The sequence below is a fragment of the Dipodomys spectabilis genome, unplaced genomic scaffold (genome assembly GCF_019054845.1).
Source record: "Dipodomys spectabilis isolate Male_0828 unplaced genomic scaffold, ASM1905484v1 ptg000069l, whole genome shotgun sequence".
Lineage (NCBI taxonomy): Eukaryota > Metazoa > Chordata > Mammalia > Rodentia > Heteromyidae > Dipodomys > Dipodomys spectabilis.
The window spans coordinates 4,162,213-4,172,703 of NW_024870746.1; the positions used below are offsets into that span (position 1 = coordinate 4,162,213).

At 42.0% G+C, this 10,491-nt stretch overlaps 1 long non-coding RNA gene across 2 annotated transcripts; it reads right to left on the reverse strand.

Annotated features, from left to right (window-relative positions):
• Positions 1–1,614: 1,614 nt before the first annotated feature.
• On the reverse strand, positions 1,615–7,081 carry LOC122109543. 2 transcript variants are annotated; one of them, XR_006147713.1, is made up of 3 exons: positions 6,949–7,081; positions 4,501–4,584; positions 1,615–2,239 (listed from the first exon to the last, which is right to left on the reverse strand). It is a non-coding gene; the product is annotated as an uncharacterized LOC122109543 (long non-coding RNA). The 2 variants fall into 2 exon arrangements; XR_006147714.1 differs by lacking the exon at positions 6,949–7,081 and adding an exon at positions 5,416–5,556.
• Between the last annotated feature and the right edge of the window lie 3,410 nt (positions 7,082–10,491).

Sequence of the window (10,491 nt, forward strand, 5' to 3'; positions counted from 1 at the left end):
GTTATAGTCTTTTTTGTTTTTGCCAGGCCTGGGGCTTGAACTCAGGGCCTGGGCACTGTCCCTAAGCTTCTTTTGCTTAAGGCTAGCACTCTATCACTTGCGTCACAGTGCCACTTCTGGCTTCTGTTTATGTGGTACTGAGGAATCGAACCCAGGGCTTCATGCATGCTACGCAAGCATTCTACCACTGAGCCATGTTCCCAGCCCAGTGAGTTATATTCTTTTTTTTTTAATTTTTTATTGTAAAGATACTATACAGAGGGTTACAGTTACATGAGCAAGGTAATGAGTACACTTCCTATTGAGCATTGTTACCCCCTCCATTGTTTTCCCCCTACCATCCCTTCCCTCCCTACCTTCCCCGAAGTTCTTGAGTTATATTCTTAATATTGTACAATTTACTTCTATCTTTGTGGCTCTGTAGCTCTGAGTTCAATGAAAAATATCTAGAGACCTCTGAAGTTAAACAGTTCCATTTTCCCATTTAACTGGATAACTAACTTCTTCAAGTAGGGAATGTAATTTGTTTTATTTTTCTGATTTGTATTTCTTGAAGAGTCAACTTGTAAGTCAGGTACCAGTGGCTCATGCCTGTAATCCTGGCTACTTGGGAGGCTGAGAACAGGAGGCTCGTGATACTCCCATTTGAATCCAAGGCATTACATGTGGTTCACAGAGAAGACGGATCTATTGCATGTGGCTGATTGAGTTTTGATAAGCCTACCTGAGGACTCTCCAAGGTACAGATGGATCCAAGGGATTTCTACAATTTTATCTAACACAGCTTCCCTCTCTCTCCATCCTTTGTTGGCTAAATATGTCTGCACAAAGACCATTGCTACTTTTCAAATCTATATACACACGATCTCATTTCTGTCACTGTAATCTTAACCATTAAATTCTTCTCCATTCCCCTCTACCAGGAAACTACTAAGCCAATTTAGGTATCCTTCCAAATTATGTGCTCCCACTTGTAAATGTCTATCCTGTGAAATACAGAACACCGGCTACACATGAAATTTACCTTTCACTGCATGACCTTTTTACCTCACAACAGCAGCATTGGTCTCTAATACTATTCTCTTCTCTACCTGTAACAGTTACTTTAAAATCGGTCATGAATTCAACCTTATCGCATTTGGTAATGCCATAGGAAATCTTAATTCTCAACTGGAGATCCACATTTCCACTGGTGGCATGTTGAAGTCAGAGAAGGAATATCAACAGTTGGGAAAATACATGCCTATCATCAATATGCATCACCATCTTTTGCATGCTCCTCTCTCTTCTCCCTTGCTCAATTCCCTTTCTATTCACCAGATTCGTATACCTTCTGGATAGTGGATGGTAAGGTTGAAAGGGATTATAGGTTGCCAACAAGCTCATCTGGTAGGGAGGACTTAATAAGATTGGTGACATCTCTAACCCCTAGGAGACAACAACCCCTGATCTCTCCCACATGCTTATCACCCATCTGCCCATGCAGAAAATTCAAGTGGAATAGTTGGTACACAAGAGAGACTGTACCATGCAGGCCTTATTTCCTATAAATCTTTCAAAAATACATACATTCCATATACTTAAGAATACTAGAAATCACCAAGCACACAGAGAAAAATAAAGCCACCTTTAATTCCATGTTTTTCAGTTACAGTTACCCCAATGCTTTGGTGTTTTCTGCTCCAACACCTTTCCGATACTGCCGGGCAAGGCAGGCAGTGTGGTACAGATAAAGTGCATTCTATGGCTCCTTTGCTCTTAGCAGTATGTCCTAAGCGTCTTATTTTGCTATGAAAGCATCTTCTACAGAATCATTTTAATAGTTGCTTCTCATTCCACAAAGTTTTGATATACCATTTGTTTTTAAATCTTCCCTTTTTGAGTATTTTCAGTGTTTCCTTTTTGTATTATTATAAGCAAGAGGATGAGCAGGATCATAGGGAAGCATCTGTATTTCCCCAAAACAAAACTACAGCATTAGGAGCAGTGAAATGTGAAGTGTCCCCAACCATATGCATCAAGTCTACAAATGTTTCATGATCAGTCAGCCTCCACCTACAACATTGTCATTTACAGTTTCATGCTGCATATGATCTAAAAAGGCAACTTGAATCTACCTGGACATGGATCCTGAGCAGAGGACAATACAGTTGACTTCCCCTTGCCTATGGGGAAAGCTTTCTGAGAACCGCATGGATGCCTGAAACTGCCAGTAGTCCCAAACCCCATATGTACACACCTATGATGAAGTTTAATAGATAAATTAGGCACAATAAGTAATTTCCAATAATTAATGATATAACAATTCTAACAATATATTATAATAAAAACAGTTTAAAACAAATTTTTTCTCTAGAATCTTCCACTTAATATTTTTTTGTACTGTGGTTGTCTCTGGATTACTGAAATTGTGGAAAGCAAAATTGTGAGTGAAGGGGCTCCTGTATTCAACATTCATGGGGACTACATTTACTCGGAATGAGAATGAGAATTAATCCTGATCATGGATCTTGACCTGATGCATGTTTTGAATTGCAGGGAGGAGCTATTTCAGGACTATGGGGCAAAAGGGACTTAAATGTCTTAAATGATTTAGATCAAAACCACATTCTAGGTAATCAGAAACTGGTTAAAGAAAAGAGTCTGTTTTTCCAACAGTGGCCTTCATTTTTTAACACACAGAAGGAATATATTGTACTAATATATCAGTGTTTCTAAGCCATACTGTGGACCTAGACTGCCTAGGGTTGAATCCCAGCTGTGTTACTACTAGAAAATGATCAATGACCAACTTGCTCCGGCTACAATCCTGAATGTCTGCATTCCTCCATAATGCATGTGTGGATTCTTTTTTTTTGTATATACTTTTTATTGTAAAAAATACTGTACAGAGGGGTTACAGTTACATGAGTAAGGTAATGAGTACATTTCCTATCAAGTTTTGTTACCTTCTCCTTTGTTTTTCCCCTACCATCCCTTCCTTCCCCACCTGCTCAACTCCTCCCTCCCCTCTCCCCAAAGTTGTAAAGTTCATTTTCAACATAGTGTCTTGTATATCTCATTGTTACAATGTGTCAATCTATATCTTTATTTCAGCATTTTGTTATTTCCCTTCCCCTCTCCAAATTAGAAAAACATATATACAAGATGCAGGGCAGGGCTGGGAAGTTGGCTCAGTGGTAGAGCGCTTGCCTTGCATGCCTGAGGCCCTGGGTTCGATTCCTCAGCACCAAATAAGCAAAAAGAAAAAAGCTGGAAGTGGCGCTGTGGCTCAAGTGGTAGAGCGCTAGCCTTGAGCTGAAGAGCTGAGGGACAGCGCTCAGGCCCAGAGTTCAAGCCCCACGACCGGACCCAAAAAAACAAAACAAAACAAAACAAAAAAAGATGCAGGGCACCGGAATGAAATACAGTAGAAACAGGGGTTATACCATGGGAGAAGAACATACAAAAGAAACAAAAAAATCATATAGTACATTATAAATACATTAAAAATGGGACTGGGAAGGTGGCTCAGTGGTAGAGTGCCTGCCTTGCATGCACGAGGCCCTGAGTTCGATTCCTCAGCACCACATAAGCAGAAAAAGCCCGAAGTGGTGCTCAAGTGGTAGAGTGCTAGCCTTGAGCTGAAAAGCTGAGGGAGAGCGCCCAGGCCCAGAATTCAGGACCCATGACCAAAAAATAAAATAAAAACAACAGCAAGAAAGATTAAAACACTTGTGTCTCTATCTTTGGGTTCATTTCACTTAGCATCATCTTATATGGTCATATGTACATAGCTTTTGAGCTTTTCTGCTTGTCCCAGACATATGCTAATTATTGTAAATAAGGGAAACCATGGGACCTATATTTCTTTGGGCCTGGCTTACTTCACTTAATATAATTTTTTCCAAGTCTTTGCATTTCCTAACAAATGGGGCGGTGTCATCCCCACGGCAATAGTAGGGGTAGGTCCTGAAGGTGGTGAGTAGATGGTGAGGGTGTAACAATTATGAATGGGATTTGTGCTCATATAAAAAAGCTTGAGGGAGCTGACTCATCTCTACCATCATGTAAGAACACCAAGAAGGCATCATCTCTGAGGAACAAGTCTCATCAGACACCCGTTCAACTTGTCCTTGATATTAGACTTCTCAGCTTTCTGGCTTGTGACATACTCTGTTGTTTATAAATTATTCAGTCTAATACGAATTGCTATAGGAGCCCAAATTGGCTAAGACACTTACCTTTGCCACTAACTCAGTTTCCACATTTGTGGAAAGAAGACAGAGTTAAGGTCAAAAGCTTGCTGAGAGTAGAAGAAATCACGAGCACAAGGCACCCAGAGCTGTGTTCAACATGGACAGAGCTGTGTACAAGTGTTAACCATCATCACTAGTGCCAAGATGGGAACTCTTTTTGACACTGAGAGGATTGTTTTTGATGCTCTTATACCTACAAGACTAAGGCTCTTTCACTCACCCCATTTTTTGCTAATTATATAAAGTCTGTCTTGAAAGATACCTTTATTCAGATCCCAGATGGTAGCTGGACCAAGTCCTCATGTGGCTGTGGTCGCTGTTGGTCATCTTCGGTGAATCCAATCATCTGAGTTAGAACAGAGATGGTAGCAAAGGGGATCTCCAAGTCTATAAGGGCTGAGGCTTTATCAGAGCCTAGAGAACAGCAAGACTACTTAAGTCTCTGCCTCTAGCTTCAGCTTTAGAGTCAGATAGATGCAAAGCTGGACCAAGGAATGTGAAATCACAGCATACCCTAATCTTTATGGTCAAGGCAGGTCACCACCATGACCATTGGTTGAACATAAAACTGTGTTCTAGTATGTTAGATGTTATATATGGTAGTCTCATAAGTAGAATGTTTAATATTTTTGTGTAATATTGAATGCCTTCATCTTGATGAAAACCAAGTATCTACAAGATTTGGGTTCAGAATAGGCATTGAGATCTTTTGCTTGTGTTACTCTGTTTAACTATGGGCAAGAGAAAGCCAATGGCTACTCCGAGAAATAAGATTTCCTTTCTAATTCAACAGGCACTAAATAAATAGTTATTATTGGAAGAAAGGTGTTCTAATACAAAATATGGCCAGAAGAAGGGTTAATTTACAGTGGGTTCAGCTCTCATACATTTTCTGATGAACTTTTGGGACTTGTGGCTACACTGCTGTGTCCCAATCTGTCTATCACTTGAAAGAGAGAGAGAATCCTGGCCGGGGGGCGGGAGGGAGGAGGAAAATGAAATAAAGGTGAGAATCACTAAATTTCCAGCATCCATAGGACTTATTCCTAGCAATCCCATTGGTCAAAATTTTACAAGGGCTAGTTGTGTGTTTTAGGATAATTTAAATGTCAGGTTATAAAGGAGTAAGAGAATAGAAAAGGATAAGAAGACAGTAAATAGTTTCTGAGCAACTTACCATAAATGAAGACAACTATTCTGGGCTAACCTCTGGCTTTTGCTCCCCTCACAGCTCCAGTCAGTGAACAAGCAGGCAAGTCTCCACCCTCTTCATGTTTTCTGTCCCTGGCATGTGCATAGGGTCCAGCAGAGAGACTGTGGCAATGTCTACACACTGTCTTGGGCTGCCCTGCTCTGTAGTCGGTCACGCAGCTACTCCTCCAGCACTGCCTGCCTTCTTGGGTGATCACTGTCACCATGTCTTCTCAGTTAAGAGCTCAAGTACAGGGAGGGAAGTAGCATCTAAAAAGAGGACCTGCAGACTGGATAGAAGATGGACTGCCCATAGGAGTTTAACTCCTGAACACTTACTGGCTGAATGCCAAGTGTCTTGATAGCTCTAAATACATCCCAGAAAGAAAGGTTCAGGCCTAACTACTTCTATATGGTCAGACTCAGCCCATGCCATCATTGCCTCTCTAGCAAGAGCCAGCAAACTTCTCTAGTCAAAAGCCAGAGAATGACTAGCTCTGACTTTTCTGATCTCTGATGTTGCTGCTCAGTTGTGTCCTGCTAACAGGAAAGCCATTATTGATCATATATAAATGAAAGGACTCTCCTGTGCTCCAATGACACTTTGTTTAGCAAAACTGGACATGGACCAACTCCAGAGCTCACAGGGGTTTTCCAGCCTATGTTCAGATTCATTATTCAGTTCTAAATTTTAAAATCCATGTGTTAGTTTCCTCAAACCAATTTCATTTTTGTCTTAAACTATTAAAGTTGTGCTTGGCAAAAGAATTAGGTAAAAAAAACATTTTATTCTATGTACAGAATCTCCACCTAAGGTGGGTCTAAATCTAAAAAAAGACCAATGGTAACCACTGAGCAGAACTGGAAGAGGCTCAAACTGCCCTGGGATAAGTAGATCTGTTTCACTCTGGCACAAAGACACCCAGGGATACCCTGGAGTCCTGGCCTGGGGCAGGATTATGAGCAATGTTTTTCTTACCTAATTCCTTTGCCAAGCACAACTTTAATTTTTTAAGACAAAAATGAAATTGGTTTGAGGAAACTAACACATGGGTTTAAAAAAGTTGGAACTACATAATGACTCTGCACATAGGTTGGCAAACCCCTGTGAGCTATGGAGCTGGTCAATGTTTTGCTACATAGTGTCACTGGAGCACCTATGTTCTGTTCATTCTGTCCCGCATAAAGTTCCTGAGCCTTACCTCGTGCCACCTACAATTCCGCTTCCCATCCTGGTGGGAATTAGTTGGTTTCTGACCACAAGTGGGAATCAGACGTGGATTCAGTTGTTGGTGTGATACAAAGGCAGGCTCACCAGAGCGAGTGACCCACAAACATTAAAGAATGGTGCAACAGCCACTTTCCCTTTCTTTTCTTTCTCTATTCCCCAAAAGCTGGGATGTTCTTTATAATCTTGAGACCCTCGCCATTCCCTGACACAAACAACAAAGGAATTTTAAAAAGAACAATATATGAAAAGAACAAGAGACCAGATTCAAACTATGTCTAAGTTATGTACCTGCTCTGTGGGCTGGGCAGTCCTTTGGCCTCTGGACTCCAATGATGACTCCTGTGAAGTCTCTGACCTATGGAGAATTACTGCCCCCTGCAAGATATGAAAATATCCTTTAGTACAGCCTCTGAAAATGTCATTTTTCTCTCCACTTCTGTCTTCAAAGCAGTCCTTTCCTCTCAGTTCCTCTTTCTAGCTCTGCTCGCACCCTGTATTCACTACCTGGGACCTTCCCCGGTCATGCAAGCCCCCAAGAAATAGTGTCAGCTTTTTGTTCTTACTGCTGCTCTAGTAAAACTTCCCCCTCAAGTTCTTGAAATTTTGTTTTCTTCTGCTCTATGTATCTTGCACCTAGTCAAGTCTTGGTCCTATTCGTTTGCCCAACCAAGGATTTCTCTGTTCACAACTCAAAACCTTTTCCTTGTCTCTTCCTACCTGCTCCACCAATGTGGTTCTTCCCAGTATTGTTTAGTTGTCAACAGGATTATCCAATGAGATCTACAGCAGTACAACCACTCTTGCCCTGACTGTCTCTCCTCTCCTCCTCCCAGCAATCTTAGCTGCTAGGGGATTTGGAACTCCCTGGGAAGAAACAAACCTGCTGGCTTCACCCTTGCCCCTCCATGGCTTCTGACACCTTTCACTCTACTAGTGAGTGTTGGCTAACCAGAACTCTGGACACCACAATGACAAGTAGAGGTAGTGCCCACAACCACATCCACCAAGGCCACAGGCAACCAGTTTGTAGACATTAGAATAGTTATAGCAATCTAGGAAGCAAGTAGAAACAAATTGGAATTCAAACCCTATTCGTTTCTCATTATTCCAGCTGTGAGCTAATGTAAGTCCATCCCTGAGATGCCACTCTTTGAAGTTTTGATTTTAATTCATCTTCATCCCTTCAGGCTCTACACATCTACTCATCTCCTAAACTTGAAACCCATTACTTTGTTGCTTTGGAAATACAACCATGATGGCAGCTTTCTTTTCCTCAGTCATCATTACCTTCAGCAACAAAGACATTCACAGCTTCAAGGCTGTGGAGGTTCATAGTTTACCGAGTATCTATCTGTTTATGCAACCACAGTTCTTTGCTTTGTACCTCATAGAGTCCTTAAAACGGCTCCACATGAGGCAAATATCCTTCATTGTTCCATTTCTCAGGGCTTTGTCTGACACCAATCAGCTAAGAAGCAGCAGATTGGATTTAAAACAGTGTGGCCTGGTTCTTAACCCTTAGGTTAAGCATTCTGGGAACTAAAGTCAACTTGTGACAATGAATTATCTTCATTGTTACATAGGGCATCCAAGTTCCGTGCCCTGTTCCCAGGCAGATCTGGCTCTGCTGCTCCTGGCTCTGCTGCTCCCAGCTCTGGTGTGCGGTTACAGAATTCAGCACCACGCAGCCCCCTCCACACGCATTTTTCTTTGCTCAGGAGTTTGAGATTGTGAGGCAACTGACCCAAAAGCTCACTTACCAAGAGCCCTGTGCCTGTGACACTGTCCATTATGAGTCTCTTTTGGTAGTAGCTCTGGCCATGATTCAGAACTTTTCCTTCTTATTCTCCACAGGTCCTCTCAGGAGTGTTTCCAGTTTCTGAATGAAATGTGTACTTGTGGTTTAAGGGAAATGTTGTACAGCCAGGCACAGTGGTACACACCTACAATCACAGCATTTGGGAAGCTAACACATGAATCATGATCATGAGTTGGAGGCCAGTCTGGCTTACATACTGACACCTCATCCACTTCCCCCAAGTGATTAATTACCTTAATATGAACATTTCAGATCCTATATGTATTGAAGTATCACAAGTACTCCATACATGTGTACAATTAATCCAGCCTTTCTGTCTCTATGACTTTTTTTTGGGGGGGGGGTCGGGTGTGGGGCTTGAACTCTGGGCCTGGGCATTACCCCTCAGCTCTTCAGTTCAAGGCTAGTACTCTACCACTTGAGCCACAATGCCACTTCCTGTTTCTGAATGGTTTATTAGAGATAAGAGTCTCATGGCCTTTCCTGCCAAGGATGACTTTGAACTGCAATCTGCAGAACTCAGCCTCCTGAGTAGCTAGGATTATAGGCCAGCCCCACCACGCCCAGCTATATGACTTCGTTTTTATTTTTTTATTTTTTTGGGTCCAGTCGTGGGGCCTGAACTCTGGGACTGAGTGCTGTCCCTCAGCTCTTCAGCTCAAGGCTAGTGCTCTACCACTTGAGCCACAGCGCCACTTCCGGCTTTTTTCTTTTTGCTTATGTGGTGCTGAGGAATCGAACCCAGGGCCTCAGGTATGCAATGCAAGCGCTCTACCACTGAGCCAACTTCCCAGCCCCATGACTTCGTTTTTAAAAAGCAGATTATTCCCTAGCATCCAACAGGAATTCTGGTTCTTCTGGAACAGCTAGTAACAAGCTGTTGACTTTTCTAAAAAAAAATCTCATTTACGAAGCTCTGGAATGATGCAATTGCCTTTAGAAGTCCTTATTTGCTGTGTTATTTTGGTCTCATTTCTCTAGTGGTATTTTACAAACCATCACATTTCTTATGATTGGCTCTGCTTCCTTCACTGCACTCCCAGATCTTGTCAGTCATGATACCATTGAGATCTTTATCTACGGGTCAAAACCGTCTACTGTATTCTAACTATAATGGTGATATCACAAGCAGAACAGAGCCTACTACCTAAATAAATGCAGTTACAAGACAGGAAAGAGAGAACCGGTGTTTAATCGAGGAAGAGGAGCCCTGGGATTATATCTCACTTTTTTTCAGTGTAATCATCTCTTAGGAGCTGAATTTTAGATTCAGAATAATCCTTACCTTAGTCTTCATTATACATTGAATGGATGGGGAAATGTTTCAGGAAATAATCAAATGGAAACTCTTTTGGGGAGGTAGCAATACTGGGGTATGAACTCAGGGCTTGATGCTTGCTAGGCAGGCACTCTATCACTTAAGCCATACCCTCAGCTCTTTTAGTTTTCATTATTTTTGTCCTGGGGCTGACCTTGGACCTGCTCATCTGCTTAAGTAGGATACAAACCATCACATTTGGGGTGTGTGTGTGTGTGTGTGTGTGTGTGTGTGTGTGTGTGTGTGTGTGTGTGTTGTTGTTGTTGTTGTTGTTGTTGTTGTTGTTGTTTTGAGATGAGGCCTTGCTAACTTTTTGCCTAAGCTTGCCTCAAACTTCATTCCTCTAAATCTCAATCAGAGTGGCTGAGATTACAGATGAGAGCCTTCAGATGGAAACTTCTGAGAATTAAAGATACCAGATGTTATTCCAGATGCTGCCTTACTTCGGAGGACTCTGGCCACTTGATGGTCCATCTGATGAGACAAGGAAAGGATAGAACCTGACTTTACAAGAACAGTGACGGTAGGGCTAAAGGGAGACAGGGACAGGGGGATGGGAAAGTACAGAGCCACAGTGGACAATGACCCTCTGTACATCAACGTGAAAGAGAGCTCAGGAAAGAGCTTTGTCAGAATCTTCTTCATCTAGGGAAAAGCTATGTTTACTCTGACATTTCCTGAAAGGGATGAAATA